This window comes from Amphiprion ocellaris, chromosome 7, assembly GCF_022539595.1.
Source record: "Amphiprion ocellaris isolate individual 3 ecotype Okinawa chromosome 7, ASM2253959v1, whole genome shotgun sequence".
NCBI lineage: Eukaryota > Metazoa > Chordata > Actinopteri > Pomacentridae > Amphiprion > Amphiprion ocellaris.
In genome coordinates, this window is record NC_072772.1 from 12365650 (window position 1) to 12386363 (window position 20714).

Sequence of the window (20714 nt, forward strand, 5' to 3'; positions counted from 1 at the left end):
ACTGCCATGTTTGAAGTCAGAAGCCAATCTGAGACCTGAATCTTTGTTTTACTGTATTGGATCCATTACTGACCCTAAGCAAGGAATATCCATGCCAGACAAGTGGAATATAAGGGAGATACATCTAATCCTACTACTGGGAGCTTACTTGCTTTATGCAACTGAATGGCCTAAACCTCAGACAAAGGATGGTGTGTTAGCAGAACTATATTTTCCTAAAACTAAGAATATAATACAGAAATACTGCAAGAAACAACGCATTATCCCCTAAACACATTATTTAATGAGAGGGCTAGGTGATCTACCTGTATATTATTAAGAAAATAATACACAGATAAAGTAAAACCAACCAGGATAAAGGAATGATCTCACCTCAATACACACTAACAAGGCCTCTATGTGCACCTTCATTTCAACTACGTGATGGATGTCTTTATACCCTGAAGCCTATCTTGCAAAGGTAACCAGCCGTCCCCTTCAGCTGCAGCCTCCACCAGGGGAGGTCTCCAGGTGTGGATGGGACGACACAAGACCCAAGCAGCAGCCTCAAGAGATCTGTAAGGAAGCCACAGGGAGAGCGACGGAGGGTGAAGCGGTTCCATTATTAGGTATGACAGGCTATTTATGAACTGAACTTTGCGCTTTCGTTACTTGCTTCCATGCATCCAATGGATTTCAGTCAAACTATCAAACATTCTATCAAACTATTACGCCATCAGTGGTGATTAAGTATCTATCACAGGTACATATTGCTCTAATTTTATCCCTACTTTCTGATACATGGCTTTCTTCACACAAATTAGCCAAGTCATCCTTTATGAACACACTAGTGACAATCCTGTTTGAGTAAACTGAGAGCCAACTTAATTTGTAGAGCACTAGGCTTAGCAAGATGATGAAGACAGAAACACACCATCCTATACACAGCACACATATTCCAACAATCTCAAACATACATACTGATCACAAACATGCAGTATGTGCAGTGTAGCCTCTGACTGCTGCTTAAAACATATTAAGAGCTCTGATGTGAATTAATGGAATTGAATTAACTGAGATACGTGTTTAGCATTGATTATGGACTACACGACTGTAGCTAAACCAAGGTAAAGATGTCCATTAAACATGTGCTTGACGCAGAGTACACACTCTGAAACATCATGACTGCATTGCTGCCTCATGTTTACTCAAGGCTGTTGCAACACACACAGACATAATTTATCAACAAATTTCATAAAAGGGAATTTGGAGGAGCAGTTTGACCTTTCAGCAGAGGCAATAATCGAGTAAGAACTTGGTTTGGATGATCCAACATTTATTTCTATCATCATCACCTGCAATATTCAGGTATAAAGCTGATTGTATGCATCTGCACATTGAGTCATAAAGGTGCTAATGACCATTAACTGTACACTAAAAATGGGCAAAATAACTGCACAACAGGGATAGAAAAGTATGTATTCCAGCATATGATAACTAGCAGACCATGTATGTGTTTTAAGGTTGTTATTTTTTAAATTCTATTATTATTATTGTCAAAGGACTGCATTGTTTTTGGTTCTTTTATCTTTTTCTACTTTGGTCTTACATCTCTTTTGTCTTCAGTTTGAGGCTCACATTTTGCATGCTGCCCTGCAACTTTGAAATCTGTTGGTTCACTTGAGATCAAAGTCAGTGTGGCAAAATATATCACTCTCATTTAGTCTATTCCATATAATGAAAGCATGTATAACTTGTCATGCATGCATGGAAGGGTCGTGTACATGGTTTTTACAAGACAGTCTGACGGTATGAACGTAAAGATGGGTTTAATTTGACTCTTCGGGGAAGTGCCAAGACAATATATGAAAGTGCATCTGAACACTTAAAAAATGCATTATGTTCCACTGAGCCTGTGCGACAGCTCACAGTGACATGCCTCGGTGAGTTGTTTTTATTGTATTTTTTTTGTAATAATGTTCAATTTTACTATGAAAGGTCAGGGCAAACACTTCCACAAAGCATTGCTAATTGATGTGAACTGAAATGGGAGTGCATTAGAGACACTAAACTGAATGGAGACAGTGTGTGTGCGTGCGTGTGTGTTGTCGTCGGTGAGAGAGAGGGGTTATTTCTGGGTGAGCGCTCGGGTGCGCAACTCAGTCAGTGTGTTAGTGTGTCCATTTGCGTGTCTGTGCCTGTGTGTTTGTGTGTCAGTGTGTGTAACTGGCCTGACGTGGTTTGTGTATTTCAGCCCAGGGGAGCTGAGTTATTGGACTGACCTCTGTAGTGTGACAACAGTAGAGTCTGAGGCAATCTAAAGGCCCAAACATCAGCAGCCACCAGCAACCAAAACACATTAAAGATTAAAGCAGTCGCTCAGAACAAAGCCACTGGTGTGTGGTTTGTTAAAAGCGGACTTTGTTTGTATCGTCGGTACCGTTGGGGCTGGTGGGGGCGCTCTATGTGTTTGTGCATGTTTGCTTGTGTGTGTGTATGTGTGTGTGTGTGTGTGTGTGTGTGTGTTTGAGAGTTTAGGAGTTTGAGTCACTGTTGTGTGGTTTGTGACTGTGGACGGATATATGTGAGTGTTGTTGAATCCATGGTGGCCACTTTGAAAGCCACTTATGAAAATACTAGCACGTGTGTGTTTGTGTTGGTGTGTTTGTTTTTGTTAAACGTGCATGGGAACATTCGGCTGCTGTAATACGATTTCAAAATTAATTCTGAATTCCCAACAAGGTTTGGCAAATGGCTTTGCTCTGTACTTTGTAGGTGAAAATGTTTTCTGATGATGAAAGATTTAAAATGTTAAAGCAGCTGGCATGTATCTCTGCTTCTGTTAGAGACACTTCGATGACACTGACTGATGAGGGCTGTATGTGTGAAGGATGTGAGTGTGGATCATGAAGGAGATGATTTCAGCAGAGCTAAAGGCAAATAACACCTCCAGGTTTAGTTCGAATAAGTCCTCTTGTTAACACCATCTTCTGAGAAAGGGCCACTGACAGCGACCTTGTTTCCTCCCTTGTTAAAATTAAATCCAAAAGCCCATTTTTGTGTGCATTTTGTTGTGTGAGTGCAAATCGTAGGTCCTGGTACAGAAGGCAAAGTCTCAGAGAAGATATAGTTAAACCAAAAGGAGACAATAAACCAGAAAAAAAAAAAAAAACAGAAAATACAAGCTGTGGTGTGGATGATGTGTGGAAAGAAGGAAACTGTAGATTAAATGCTGGGGAAAAAAATACTTCACATATGACATCGGTAATGGTTTCAGTGCTGATTCTGAGGTTGTGCTGTAGTTTTGCCCAAATGCAGTGAGTACCACAACATACCATACCACTACCACCAGTTGTGGATAATAGCTCAATAAATAGCTATTATTATAACTTTCCACCATCCCATCACCACCACATACTGTATAATAGCGGTGGATCCATGATTTAACACAGTATAATACAAAGTTCACATTTAGAGGCTGGAGAAGTGGTTGGCGGGGTTCTAGTTCTGTCTCAGGCCATTATTATAGTATTACTTTTTGACACAAGTGTAGTTTTGACTTTTGCTTTTGCTCACAGTTTTTTTGGTCGGTGTTTACTCGCTTTTATAGTAGGGGTTTTGTTAAGTCTATGCACCAAAACTGCTCGGTTAAGTTAAGAATTGTGGTTTTGGTTAAAATACACCCTTACGCTACATTATGCTACAAAGCTCCATTTTGTACCTTTTGTATAGTGGCAACTCCACTGTAGATTTTACATGCATTTATTCACATAACTGCAAGGGGTCGCCTAGGTTACCGGGGTTATGTACTGTTTATCAATGATCAGAATGACGATAACACATTTACTGAGCCTATTGGAAGGTAGCAGAGATCCCCATAAGTATGGTAATGATGAGTGATGAAAAAGTCTATTTAATGGGCCAACAATGTCTGAATGGAGGCATATGCATAACAGTAACAAAGAACATCTACTCAAGGGTTGTATTTATTTTTTACTTGAATATTCCAATTTAAGTGTCTGTACATCTCAGTACACCTGGGGTCCATGCGGGTCCATGCGGACTTATAACTTGTCATGTCTTTTTATTTGCAAGTTGGATGTTCCAGTCCCTTTAGGTAGTTGTCACCCACCTAGTTGCCATCACATACACCAAAGCGCTTATTTGATTCCAACCAGGTTTGTGGTGTGTGTATATATATATATATATATATATATATATATATATATATATATACATACATACATCCATCCATTATCTATACACCGCTTAATCCTCACTAGGGTCGCGGGGGGGCTGGAGCCTATCCCAGCTGACTCAGGTGAAGGCAGGGGACACCCTAGACAGGTCACCAGTCTGTCGCAGGGCTACATACAAAGACAAACAATCACTCTCACATTCACACCTACGGGCAATTTAGAATAATCAATTAACCTCAGCATATTTTTGGACTGTGGGAGGAAGCCGGAGTACCCGGAGAAAACCCACGCATGCACAGGGAGAACATGCAAACTCCATGCAGAAAGATTCCGGGAAAGCCGGGACGTGAACCAGGGATCTTCTCGCTGCAAGGCGAAAGTGCTAACCACTGCACCACTGTGCAGCCCCCATATATATATATATATATATATATATATATATATATATATATATATATATATATATATATATATATATATATATATATATATATATATATATATATATATATATATATATATATATATATATATATATATATATATATGGCATGCCGTTTAGGAAATTATATATATATATAAAATTCTGAATATATGGAATGAAAGTCGGAATATATATAATGAAAGTCGGAATATATGGAATGAAAGTCGGAATAAATGGAATGAAAGTCGGAATATATATAATGTTCATACTTTCATTCCATATATTCCGAGTTTCATTCCATATATTCCGACTTTCATTCCATATATTCAGATTTTCATTCCATATATTCAGATTTTCATTCCATATATTCAGATTTTCATTCCATATATTCAGAGTTTCATTCAATATATTCAGAGTTTCATTCCATATATTCAGAGTTTCATTCAATATATTCGGATTTTCATTCCATATATTCCGAGTTTCATTCAATATATTCAGAGTTTCATTCAATATATTCGGATTTTCATTCCATATATTCAGACTTTCATTCCATATATTCCGAGTTTCATTCAATATATTCAGAGTTTCATTCAATATATTCCGACTTTCATTCCATATATTCAGACTTTCATTCAATATATTCAAACTTTCATTCAATATATTCCGACTTTCATTCAATATATTCAGAGTTTCATTCAATATATTTGGATTTTCATTCCATATATTCAGACTTTCATTCCATATATTCCGAGTTTCATTCAATATATTCCGACTTTCATTCAATATATTCCGACTTTCATTCCATATATTCCGACTTTCATTCAATATATTCAAACTTTCATTCAATATATTCCGACTTTCATTCAATATATTCAAACTTTCATTCCATATATTCAGAATTCTAGATTTTATATATATATATAATTTCCTAAACGGCATGCCATATATATATATATATATATATATATATATATATATATATATATATATATATATATATATATATATATATATATATAATCAAAACCACCATGCAGCCCCCAGCCGGACTGTGCATCTTTTATTTATGTATGTTATGTTGCTTTTGTGATGACTGCTTCAGTTGCGCTGTGTTTCATTTCAATTCAGGAGTTCTTGCACTAATATTGTAAGCAATACGTATCACTAATCATTAATAGAAATCATCTGAACTATGGCAGTCAAAATTTATTTCTATAGCCCTGTACAACAGCCCAAAGGATGACTAAAGTGCTTCACAGTGAAAAACAAGAGAATAACATAAAAACAATACAGTAACTTAAAACAGGACAAGCAATCACACTCACACTTGGACCACAGTGGCAAAGCGGGCAGTTTTAATCAAAATGACCATATATAAATATGCTATTCTACTACGAACGATTGTCTCCTCACTTTGGTACCATCAGAGGTATAATGGGACACGTTAATTCCATTTCCTGCACATGATTCTGCACCAAAAATCACAAAAGTAAGAAAATAGTGAAAATGTGTTACTCTCATTTCACTTAATCTTGAATAAAAACATGATAAGTCACCCAAATTTCATTGTTTCTTTCATATTTGTATCTACAGATGATACAAGTGTTATGAAATTACTTCAGAGAAAAATTGCTCAGACAGGCAAATCTAAAATTCCAGTAACTAAATGTGATAGTTTCACATACAGTTGTATTTACAAAATGTAATAATGAGTATTTTCTATATTCAACACTTTAAGAAAGCTTTGTTTAACTTAAATTAAATTCTGTATGCAGTATTTTACTTGTACGTGAGTATTATTATATTTTCTTCGGCAAAGGATCTGAATACTTCTTTCAACAGTGGTTTCCCCTTTACACTTTGTCAGATTCCTTCAGTTAAGAAAAGCTAACAAAGTGTTTCCTCACCATGTAGTAACATGATGAACAAAGACACACATATATACACAGAGAGACAGAGAAAAACACACACTCTGTACATGGTTATTGATCTTGTAGTTTTGTCAGACTTATGATGTGTTATGAGGGATATGTGTTCTGACCTGCAGGCCAAATGCCATTTATCACCTGAAGAGTTCTACTTACATGCACAAGCACGCACACAAACACTCCTCTTCCACTGCTTTAAAGCAGGCGCGTGCACGTAGCAAGTCCCTCACGTAATACACACTCCCTCACAGTAACGCACCTCACAAACCGACACACACACAGACACTTTCTCAAACCTTTTGTATTTTATCAACTCCTCCAAACAGCCACGCACACACACATCTAACATTCTGCTCAATTTGCCCTCTACAGACCAACGTCTACTTTGAAAAGGGGCTAAGTTATCTTCAAAGTTCAGCCAACTCCAAGACAAACCTCTGCAGATAGAAACTTTTGTACATATAAATCTCCAAAACTTTGCCAACACCTCTCACTCACTCCGTCCCTCCCTCTAACCTCCCAGCCTCCCCATCAACTGTATTTATGTGTAACTGATACCAGCATCACACTAATGGGGCTTAGGATGGAGGAAGCGGGGATGGAAGAGAGCTGGGTTATAGATGAATATGGGGTTAGGTTGGAGGCAAAGGAGGCAACAGATAAGAATAAATGCAGGGAGATGACAAGTGGGATACATGGAGGTGAAAGAGGGAGTGTGCAGGAATAAATCTGAGAGGTAGTCATCACCTTTAGCAACCTGAGGCAGACTGATCGATACAAAAAATATCTCTGCAAGTCAATTCATCTGGCCTCTGTATTTATCTTTATTTGTTCCAGTGACCTCTCCCTCAGTTTCGATCAGCCTTATGGCCTCTTTGTCTATGCAATAAGTGCCTCTTCTTCTTGTGTGCTTGTGTGCGATAACATATGTGCTACATGTTGTATAGCTTTGAGAAACTTCCTGAACTCTATCTGGATTTTATTCAATAATCATAAAGGTCAAGTGGTATTAGGATTTAAGAGGTAAACAGAAACATCATTCGAGCCAGAGGGGGATTTAATGGAAGCTTGCATCCCATTTATTAGGTTTAAATGTGCTTCTTCATTATCCTAGCTGTAACTTTCACCTCAAATAAGCTGTGTGTTTTATTTAATGAATCACATTTTAGCAGTGCAGTTGCTCTTATCAGTGACACATTCTAGGTGATGTGCAAGAATAAAACAAACCCATTTATTAGCTGATATGGGCTGGCAGGTTTTGCTTGGAAAACCTTCCACCATATTGACTGTTCACGCTTGCCTGCAGTTTGGCTTCATGGTTTCCTGTAGCATCCCTATTGGGACTCCAGACAGGTGTGCATGTTCATGTGTTTGTCAGTCTTGGTGGGTGTGACAGAGCATCAGAGCGGGAGGGGAAGAGACGGTGAGAAAACTGCCTCAGAAGATTGATTTCTGTATGAATGGGGAGGATTGATTTGTGTGCCTGTGTTTAAAATACCTCTGTGTGAAGACTTTCTCCAAATACATATTAGAGACTCAGATATCCCATAATAAATAGTGCTGAATGTGTGGACAGGTGTTTTTGGTGCATGTGCATGTGTGTGTGCGCGCGTGTGCATGTGTGTGCGTGTGTGCATGTGTGTGAGCGTGTGTGTGTCTGTGTGTGTGTGTTTGTCAGCTTGAGAGTCCCTCGGCCTCATTAGCCACCTGTCATGAGTAGGCTCATTCTAAACTATGCTTCCCTCTTTTCTGTCCCTCGTTGCATGATGAGACACACACACACACACACATATGCATGCAAACACACACAAAACAACTGATCACACACACAAAGTCTCCAGAGCTCTATGCCAACAGACCTGTAACCGTCGGCAACTGCTCTTGTTTACGCTGGAGATGAATGAGACAGATCGTTGCTCAACTTGCCTAAATAGTTCCCCAAACACCCAAACAGGTGGTGTGTATGTGTCTATGGTGGTGTGTGTGTGTGTGTCTTCCAGTAACGCATGCATGTGTGTGTGTATGTGGGTAGCGGGTGGTTGTAGTGTGTGTGTGTGTGTCGCTGCATGTATGTTTCAACAGTCTAGTGGCAGGTGGCACCTTTTCGTTTCTTTGTTTTTGCTCCCATCCCTCTTGACTCTCCTTTTGCACATTTTCTCTCCTTTTACCTTCTTCCTTTAGTCTCTGCCTTGCTTCAGCTTTTATCCTCTTAATTTGAGAACAAAAGACAGATATGCCTTTGTAACCCATTTTGAGGTGTGTACACCTCAATCTTGGTTTGGAAGACGACTGCAATAACTGTAACACAATACAGATGAATTCTGTCAGAATAGACTATGACAAAGAACATATACGTGATGTTTTTGATGTTTTGAGGTACATTCTTAGCGTCAGTCAACTTCACTTGGACTCAGATCAGTTGGGGGTCTGATCAGTCAGTTTGGTAAGTAAGAATGCTCCCTTCAAATATATGTGCTTAAACTGGTAACAGTCCAGATGACTGGCATTATCCTACCACAAAGCAAACAGTCCAACCAGCTGTTTCAGTTGCCACACACTTGGAAATCAAGATGGGAGGCCCACTGTCTGCTGGAATCGTTGGATCATCTTCCACAATCATCCAGCTCTAACCAAACACCTAACCTGTCTTTCGAGATTTTTATTTTTTTTTTTTTTGCTCTGTCACACATTCTGTTTCATGCTTCTTTTATAGTTCACACTGATCAGCCACAACATCAAAACCGCTGACTATTAAAGTGAATAGCATTCATCGTGTTGTTACAGTTCTGCTGAAAAACCTTTGGACTTCATGTGGATGGTACTTTGACCTGTAAAACCCACTTAAACATTGTCATAGACTAAGCACACCCTGCAATGGCAACAGGGCCAGCCTCTCTCAGCAGGATAATACATATTCCCGCTCTGCAAAAATTGCTGTAGAACGGCTCAAGGATTTTTTTTTCCTATTAACTTCGTAGCATCAAGTCTGCTCCCCTTTAGACATGTTATTCACAAACCATAGTTAAGTGCTACAAGGAAGTCACTCCATTGTTTAAAAAAAAAGGGAAAAAACTAAGCAGCCAGTTAACAGAAAAACATGTAAAGTACAAATAACCATTAAAAACCAGCATTCTCTTAGCTTCTGAAGGAAAATTATTTGACTGTTATCTGATGACTGCTCAACTTAAGCTTCAACTGACTTCTTACTTTCTCAACTTTTGTGTAGCTTAAAGCAGCAACTTGAAATTTTAGTCAATAGAGCAATTGTTCTTGACTGTATTGATTTCTGTTCTAACACATTCTTCCAGCTAGGTTACACCATATATTCCTACTTCCAGAACCCATTGTGTGCCGGAAGAAGAATGTTTAACATTCTTTTTGAGTAAAAATGTAAAGCTAGCCCCAGTCTAGTCTATTCAATTGCAAGCGGTTAGTTAAAATTGCAAAGGTGCTGATATGCAGAAGACGGAAGTATTCATTTGGAGTCTGGTAAGAAAACAAGAACATGTTTTTTTTTTTTTTTTAACTGAATTCCATGAAATATTAACTAAGGAGGGAAGCACATATGAAAAAAAGAAATCATAGATGGACATTCTTCCCCTGCTGCTAAAATAAATGTGGTTTGGAAAATGTAGCTGAGAAAAACAAAAGCGAGAGAGATCTGTGGAGAATATGAAAAAAGATGTGAAATGAAGGAGAAGAGGCTGCATTCAACAACAGATCAGTATGGTTGGCTGGGGAAGGTCCACCAGAGACTTAACTCTGGTAAAGAAAAAAGTTAAAGCATCATTTTCTGAGGCACATAGATCTGCATGGAACCAAAACACTTTACTTGAAAAAGAAATTCAGCTTCAAATGAAGGTCAGTGATATTTCAGTATAGGTACACATTTGAAAAAATGTGCCTCCACAGTACATCTCATGATATTGTCAGAAATACATCGATCAGCCACAACATTACGACGACTGACAGGTGAAGTGAATAACATCGATCATCTTGTTATAATGCAATGTTTTGTGGGTAACCTTGAGTCCTGACATCCATGTGGATGTCTGACACGTACCAACCACCTAAACACTGCAGGTCAATCCACCCCCCATTGACAACAGCAGTCCTTGATGCTAGTTGCCCTCCTCAGCAGGACAATGCACCTTGACACACCACAAAAACCACTCAGGAGTGGCCCGGGGAACATGACAGAGCTAAGATGTTCACCCAGGTTCCACACATCTCCCAGATCCAAATCTTATTGAGCATCTGTGGGATGTGCCAGGACAAGCCTGATCTAGATAGGTCCCACCCTGTAACCCACAGAATTCACTGCCATAGGATATCCCCAAAGGTCCTGTGTCCATATGGACATGTCTCTTCAGCTGAAGTCCAGTTTTTTGTCCACTCAATTCGAACAACATCCCTGTATTGCTCCACAAACACATCTTCTGTCTGTCTTCTTCACTTCTGTCTTTGTTCCTGCCAAGGCGAAGTTTCTAAAAGTGACAACCTACAGTGGTCTTTAACACCACTGTACTCTTTCTTAAATAGCTGCAGGGCGCCATGATGGGCAGATCAAACACTCACACATACACAGATGCACACATATGATTCTGTCTATAAAAGGAGTGTTGAAAAAAATAAACCAAAAAATCAACAAAAGAAATTCTACTTCAGAAACACTTATATTCTATTGATTGGCATTTGAAACACACTAAGAAGAAATCAATGGACATCTAGCTTTTGTTTGCAATTGTTTCATTCAAAACCCTGGGGATTAAACTTACTTGTTGACATACTTCAGCATCCTTTATGCATTCTTACTTCAACCTTTGCCTAGGAGTTTCATATTTAAAAAAAAAAAAAAGGTCTAGTTGTTGAAGGTGTTTCGAGGAATCACGTGGAGACAAAAGGCCGGTTCACAAATTTAAAAAATGTTTCATCAAACACATACAATATAAAAATCCTGATTGATGTTGTTTTAACTGTTGAAATAGGATTTTGTCTTATACTTAGTTCTGATATTTGCATTTCACTGCACATACTGTATGAGCATGTGACAAATAGAAACTCTTGAAAACTCCTGAATCTGTGAAAACACTCTTATAGCAGATAGCCATACATTAATTACATCACACAGTACATTTTTTCCAAAACAGATTTAATTGACTGCATTTAGAGCACATCCTTGAGGTTAATGTGGATAGTGTCCATTTCTGTGTGTATGCAGGTGCATAAGAGTGAGAATGTCATTACTGTATGATATTTGTAAGAGACCAAGATCCAGTTTGTGTGTTTCAATGTGTGCGATCCAGGAAGGAGCAGAAAGCAGGTCGCTTTCCTGGCTGTCAGTCCCTGTTTCTCTGCATCTTTTCCATCCATGAAATATTTACACCAATTACAATGAGACCTCATCAACTATTTACAGCAAACCTGCACACACCCAAGACTACTGTGACTTGCAACGCTAAATGAGTAAGTATAGCAATACTGAATCATCTTATTTGAACCATCAATAATGCAGTCACTTCCATGTTGTATTAGACAATGCTAGAATGATGTAGAATAAAACACTAATAAGGACTATTATTCTGGATATTGTCTGTCATGAAAGAGGCTTTTACATGGAAGTTTGTCTTCTACCTTGATCAGAATCTTAGGAAAGATTCTGAGACAACCAGACTCTCAGTGTGTTGCATAGCATTGTGCTGTGTGCGTACACTGTACAATTTATCATATAAGGTTTCTGGAATTAGTTAAAAACTTTGCTCCACCATTACCCTGTAATGGCCTGTAATTGAATAAACTATTGAAGTAAGCATCTTTGTGCTTAGAAATCTGCTCTTGTGAAAATGTATCTTATTTTTAATGCTGGAAGACAGATCATCCACAAAATAGGTGCAATGCCTGAGCATTTCTGCTTTGAAATTGCAATGTACCAATGACAGTCTAAAAACCCCCACACAAATTCAGACTTGTAGGACTATCATATGTCAGAAACATAAGAAACGAAACTCGCAGGGTGGGACTTTCTGGTTCCTTATTCTTCTTCACAACCACTATACAGCTTCAACGAGTATGACAGAATTACTACGATATTACTACTTGCCACTGTGTAGTTTTATAGCGTTAGAAAAGAGTCACAGGTGAGCTGGTGTGCACAAATCAGCCGTGACCGAATGTTTGTACAATATGAGTTGGAAATCAGACTGTGTTTGTTTTGTGGCATCACTCTAAAATCAAACAGTAAAAAAAGATAGAAAATACAAAACTCAAAATTATCACTGTGTTTCTGTTTATTTGCAAAATGTAGCCTGTGGCAGCATAACCACGATGTACCTCACCTTTGGCAGACAAAATGGCTGAATACAAAGTAACATAAGTGAAAATGAATGAGAAAGTTGAAACATAGCAAAGTGCAATTTGAAGGAAAATCCGTCATTGTTGCAAAAACACAAAGACGCAATGACTCGATTTTCTTCCGCTCTCAATTTGTGGGTACATTGAGAAGAAGAAAAAAATCCACTCTTTCCAATACTTTCTGAGTTCTCTGCTCTTTTCCAAAGAGTCAAAGAGTTTTATATGCACCCTCGGGCAAAATGATACAAAATATCCGACAACTACAGCTGTGGTGTCTTTTTAAGCTGAAATGAAAACTAGGCTGTAGGCAGAAAAAGTCTGGCAGATAAGGACTGAAAAATTTAAGAGGGAAATCAGGTGGAGCAGACAGAGAGACAGACAGAGGGAGGGAGCAAAGGCAAGCGATAGACCAGTACAGAGAAAGTACCAAATTTTGAGGACAGAGAAGAGAGAAAGAAAGCAAGGAAGAAGTGTGCTATAGAAAAGACTGGCAGCATTACAGGGAGAGGAGAGCAAGTGACAGTGGTGCTGTTTGGCAGTTCCTTGAGTTCGAGTGTAGAGCAAGGTGACTTGTTATTAAGCACTCTGTGTTTCTACTTATTGTAATAGCGCTTACTGAGGTTTGCTTATATTCTCAACCATTTAGCCATTAAGCAAATATTACAGATGCACACATCCCTCTATGAGACAGATACAGATCCAAACACTGTCACTCTCCAACTCCACATTCCCATAGCACCAGTATGTACACACAGCAGCAGATAAACATCCTTATTCACAAGCTCAAATGCTGCCTCGATCTTTTGACACACAGCTGCTCCCCAGCCAGGCAATGAGCTGTTGTATGTGTCCATCTGCAGTGAACACTTATGACAGATGGGAGACACTTTGAAGAGCCACCGGCCATTACACTTCCCAAAGGAGCAACTACCTGAAACGACAAATCACTCCTCTGTTCATTTCTCCTCCTCCCCTCTTTTTCCTTCCTTTCTCCACAGGCTCCTGCCACAGCAGGGGAGAGATTTAACATGACACACCGCTGTATACGACAAAACTGTCAGGCGTATGAGAAGAACAAACCGGAGGAAGAGGGAGCTGCAAAGAGGATTTAGATATATTGGTAGATGAGAGAGAGAGGGAGATAAAACACATGAGAGAAGACATCCAGCCAATTGGTGGGATAGGCATTACCAGTGACATAATCTGGCACAGCATACACTGTAAATGAAAAAATTATATATATATGTGTGTGTGTGTGTGTGTGTGTGTGTGTGTGTGTGTGTGTGTGTGTGTGTGTGTGTGTGTGTGTGTGTGTGTGTGTTTAAATACAAGAACAATATCAAGAAAATTGAGAAGAACCATAAAACATCATTTTTAAATTAGATTAGATTTCAATTATAATTGATTGTTGCAATATTAGATACAATTAAGGACAATTAAAAATAATAGAAGCATTGGTTCTGGATATTGATATAGATTTGTTTCATCAAGGACATGTATCTTGTATAATTACATTTAATTACATAAATGATATTTAGAAGTTTTCAAAACTAAAAATGCTAAATGGATCTGTTTTCATCAGTATGTTATATTATTAAGCACTGGTAAACTGTGAAAATACAGTTTCAGCATTGCAAAGAGTGTTAGTGACTCTACAAACTGGACTAATGATGACTAAAGTGAATATAATTCATTTAACAGTCAAAAAAAGACATGTCTCAAGTCAAATTAAGGTTAGAAACTGCCATTTAATTACAGAAAATTGCAGTATTTTATTAAATGGCTATTTTCTGGGTTTTTTTAAATTATTTTTTTATATTTTTTTGTCACCACAGCTGTTCTTTTTTCTTTCTCCTTTTTCAACAGTGAAACTTCGACGATTTTATACAAGCAGAGAGAAGGTGAGAAGAATCAATGAATAATAAAGACCTGATAGTCCTTTCTGTAAAAGAGAGCATTAGTCTCAGTGAAGTTTAACTTCTTTTCAAAAAGAGATTATGATAGTAACAACCAAATCCTTGCAACTGCTATTTTACTGTAGAGAAAATCCACATTTAATGACACAGTATGTATGGTTGGATTATGAAAGGTTAGGCTAATATTTTCAGGAAGCATTTCATGCGGGCCTGTTATTGAAAAAGCAGGCAAAATTTGGATAGATGATTGGATTAGTGGTCAGAATTAGAATTAAGTCGTGCATGGGTTAACAATAAGCAAATCAATGCAAGGCCCTTTCAAGTCAAGTGACTCTTAAAGTGTTTGTGTGTGTGTGTGTGTGTGTGTGTGTGTGTGTGTGTGTGTGTGTGTGTGTGTGTGTGTGTGTGTGTGTGCGTGTGTGTGCGTGTGTGTGAGTGAGTATAATGATGTGAGAGCATGTGACAGAGAGAAAGCAATGGTTGAAAGGTGAAGATGGCCAAAGTGACAGAGACAGATAGAGATTTCAAAAGGCTACCGTTTCTTATCAGTAAAGGTCACTCAAGCAATTACGTGACACATTGATTTATATCCCTCGAGACAAACACTCCTACAAAAGCAAGCACAACACACGCAACACACACACACAGACTCAAATACACACACAGAAACACGGTATCAATCTGCTGCCCACCCCTAATTATTATTGTTTTCTGTGGAAGTCTTGTGGTTGGCTGAGATCATTAAGGTCTTGGCCACTGGGATGGGGCGGTTTTTAGTCTCTCCACTAGTGCTTTGCCACATCCTGGCAAGCCACTTCATTCATCACTTAAAACATCCGTCAGTCAATCCAGCCGCTCTCTTGTGGCCCTGTGTTTATTGGATATGCATGTTTAACAGAAAAACAGGGGGATGATTTAGTGGTTTGTCATACCTCCCAGTCATATAGCAAATATGTGTGTGTGTGTGTGTGTGTGTGTGTGTGTGTTCAAGAATGCAAATAACAGATGTTAAAGGAATGTGAGTGAAGGTTGATAAGCTCATATACATATACCAGTTAAACTGAATTTTCTTTCGTGTTATCCTTGAATTGTAATATATTAATTTTGAAAAAATAAATAAAGTGAAGAGATGCCCTCTGCAACACTGCACAAAGCATACTTGGGGATTCTATTCTCTCAAATTTACAATAATGCAGATAATGTTTGTGCTTAAACAGAACACCAGAATGACCCTTGTAATTACAGACGTTTATTTTATGCTGCTTATTAACAGTGTTCGAGTGAGCAGGTTACAAACTAAAGAGTCATCTCACTAATTACCATTTCAAATTAAATAATGTAATTACACTTGCTGCAATTGAAATGGGCTCGGTATTCATTCCCTTTGTCTTGTGTGCAGACAACTACAGATTATAGCACATAAATGCAGCCCATTTCCCCAATTTCTTGCTGATAATCTAATGTCACCCAACTTTACAGCAGTGCAGTGGATTAATCAATCAGCATTAGCACACATAATGGCCAAACACATGCTGGTGAGCTGTGGTCTAAGTACAGATGTGAGAATTTTATCCAACTCAAGAACAATAGGTCTAATTTTCAGAAGCACAAGGCAGCATGGTTGTGCAATGATTTGCACCATCACCGCACGGCCAGAAGATTCTCGGTTGTAACTTGCAGGTTGGCTATGGTCTTTCTGTGTGGAGTTTGCATGTTGTCCCTGTGCCTTTGCAGATTTTTTCTGGGTGATCCAGCTTCCTCCTACATGCATTGGACAAGACATGCATGTTGGGTGAACTGGTGATTTTCAGGTGGCTGTAGGTGTAAGTGTGGTTGTCTGTGTCTTTGTACCAGCACTGTGATGGATTGGTGAACCATCCAGGATGTATCATCAGCCAGCTATGATGGGTTCCAGCCCCCCGTGACCCTCAGCAGGACAAAGCAGGTATAGCTAATGAATGGATCTTTACAGGTACCTGGTAAAACAACGTGGTTTTAAAAAGCCAATCACAACAGACACTAAGTGCTAATACAAGTCATCAAAGAGCAACTCATTCCAAACAGTCAAGGCTTGCTGTTAAACCCCAGAACATATCTGCAAACTCTGTAGACTGAATTAAACAGTCTGATTGCCACATACGTTGGCACCAACATGCAACAAAGGACACGAGTTGAGCCATTTGCCTTCATGCAACTAATAAGCAAAATATCAGTGACAAAGAATGCTAAAACTGACAATGGGTAGATTGCCAAAATCGTACAGTTTTGTAAACCCATACTGTAAAGCTAATTACTTTAAAGTGCAGTAATTGATGAAGTAATTCAATTAGTTTTGAAAGAAACAAATGACTCTACTTTATTTCAATAACTTGCATAACAGCACTTACTAAAAATGTAAATGAAGAGTAACGCATACCACTAGGATTCATCCTCTGCTGAACTGTAAATGCCTGTACTAAAAGTTATGCTTATCGCAAACATATCTTTTCCATGTTGAGCCAACAGCTGCCAGAGCGACACGTCAGAGAGGAGATGTGCATAATTGTAGACAGGTAAGGCAAACTAGAGACAACTTATTTTTACTCTGGCAAGGAGGCAGAGCCTCGGCGGGGTTATGTGACGACCGGCGTTAGTTTGTCTGTCTGTTTGTTAGCAACATTACTCAAAAACGGATTTGGATGAAATTTTCAGGGAAGGTCAGAAATAACACAAGGACCACCTCATTAGATTTTGGCAGTGATGCGGCTTATAGTCTGGATCCACGGATTTGTTAAAGATTTCTGTATCATTGTGAGATAGCGTCACTGTAACTATGACTACAAGTGAAGACTACGTCAGCTGCCTGCTGATGATCACATGATTGCGATCCTGCTAAAACTCGACCGTTGCAGACTTATCAGGATTTATCCTTCTGAAATGATACAAGAAACAATTGATTAAATTGCGGGGGTGTTTCTGAGTCTCGTCAACTTCCGCCACCTGCTTCATGTTTAGTTCACATGATTCAGTATCCGTACATAACGTACACATGCATAACACATGCCTGTGCTGGGCGCAAGGTCATTTTGTTTGTGGGTACATCTATATTAAATGGACACATTCAATAGTGAGGTGATTTCTGCCGCAAATGTTTTCAAGATTTCAGTCGTCGGAAATGATACGACTGAGCAACCTTGGCGAAGTACTGTGCTCTCTGAGTGCTTTTTTTGTTTAAATCTTGCTGCACAGTGAAAGAATTAGTCATTAATATTCTATATAGTTTAAACATATACCTGGAAAGCCATTACTCTAACAATCCAAATTTAACAATAAAATAATCAGGAGTTGGGCCATTATCCTCAGGATGCCTCCTGAGCTCCATCAAATCTGTTCTCAGTTTGGAGAATCTAATTATTTTTATTGTGGTGTCAAATAAATTATTACGGTGAGTCTTCAGCTTTGCCACTTGCAGTCACGTCTCAAAACATTTGCAGTAGTGAGCTCTGCACATGGACGTGTGTCCACATAATCAGAATGTAAAAAAAGCCCTCGGACAACATGGGAATACTGTGCCGTGTGCGGCCCTTCCCAAACAGAGTAAGCCAAAACCAACGAGTAAACATTCAACATACTCCTATGAATAAATAAAACAGGTGAAAACGAACACATTCAAACATGCTTATGAGGTTTTCTCCTAAGTTTTGTACTATCAAGTCTGCACACACATACACACCACGCACTTGCAAAACCCAACACAAACCCACCTGATACCTTCCATTATCTCTAAATAAATGTCAGTCTGACCTAACCTGAACTGTAATTAAATACCAGCTCAGAGCTTCATTTGGGCAGTGCCTTTTGTAGTATAGGATAATGCAGGAGTGCACTGAAAAAATAAACTATGATAGATACTTAAAGAAATGCAAATACATAATGAAACTTTTAAAAAGGAACATACTGCTACCTCTCCAAAATGATGCCGCTTTACTTTGCGTTCATTAGTAGTTTAAACGTTTTGGTGAAACTGTCACAGAAGTCATGTTGCTTTTCAAACATTAGACAAGAAAAACATAATATTACATTTGTTAATTTAAGGATGTTGCATGAGGGTAAAGAAGAACTCATACTATGCATAGACAAGAACTTTCAGACATTCAGTTAAGAAAAAAACAGATAAGAAAGACCAACCTGTCAAAGTTGTACTTCATTTCATTCAGGAAGTCTTGGCAAAGTTGGAAACAGGCTCTCCAGTTGTTGCTCTAAAATACCAAGTCTAAACCCTGTAACTCTCAACCATTAGCTCCACCACGGCGCACAACTCCAAACATCTTCTCCCAGATTCAATCAAGCCACTTTCAGCCACATTTCTTCGCCACCTTCCCAAGGGCAAAATGTGTGTACTCACCAGGAGGCAAAGTAATTCTCCTCTGCCACTGAGCCAAAACTAGCCTCTTAGATGAATGTGCACACACACGCACACGCTAACACACATTAAAAGACACACGCATCACCACATTCAAACCTGCATTTGTACAAACAGAAATATTTCTTGGATCTGGCCAATCTTACCTCCTGCTCCACTTGCAGAAGAGATAAAATTACAGCTAAACCGATGTAGATGTATGAGGTACTATAGTGAATATGTGCATGTGAGTACGCTTGCATGCATACACATGCCTGACAAATGGTTTATTAAACGTCGCCATCTCCTGCAGTGAGCCCAGGTTTCCCAGTGCGTCTGTTCTTCTTGGCACTCGATGCACAACCAGCACATGGGAGGCGTGAGAAACACACATGTCCATACAATCACCTTAGACTGGAAGCACAACAGCACACAATGCATTTTTGATGAATGACAGATAAACATACATACTCCACTAACACACAACTGGCAGCAGTCATGCCCCCACAGCAAGCTTCTGACCACACACACATGCTGCGCACACACACACACACACACACACACACACACACACACACACACACACACACACACACACACACACACACACACACACACACACACACACACACACACACACACACACAGTACCACTTCAGGTGACAGTGACTGTATTTTATATGACATAATTACCTCAGGCAGTGTTAAATAATTACTGAGCCTTTGAATGGATTTAATTGACTTGTGGAAAGGGCACTTCACTTTCAACTGATTCATTAGTCAAAAACAATGGAACACTAATTGAATTTAAGCTCCAAATGCAAATAACTTAAAAAGCAGTAAGTGTCCATACTAAGCCTGCTCCTGCATGCACTTACACACACAAGCGCACACACACACACACACACTGTCTGTAATATAGCAAGTGGCTGTATTCACAGCAAATGAGAATTCTTCTAACCAACTGCAGCACAGTAGAATGTTTAAAATACTTCTGCAATGATGCAGATTTATGAAGAGCCATATTTGACAGGTAGCAGTGTACGAAAGATAGCCCAGTAGGGGCTATATTTATCTACAGGAAAGCACAAGCTACATGTACACTGCCCATTTTATTTAATTTGCCCTCTAGAGCAACAAATACTAAAATCGCTTCCTGCTCCACTGTACTTTGGCATGCAAGTAACGTCGGAGACAAATTAATGAAAGCCCAGTAGGTACAGTTTCGTGGTGGGATTTTGTTGTAGATTACCAAGCTCAGAAGGTAAAGCACAACATCCCAATACTGCACAAAGGTCATCACTAATAAAATGTTATTACTCTTTCAGTCCCACTTGACATAAAAGGGGAATAAATCAAGTACTTGTAAATTGAATTTACTCCAATTAATATTGCTACATGAGTTAAAAAAAAAACGAGAACTCTGATAAAAAGAAAAAAAATAGCTGTTATCTCTGGAAGCCACAACCATGCAAAAAGTCCAATCACTGTATTCAGTTGATGTGAGATAATTGGATGCCCTACCTTCCAGTCTAT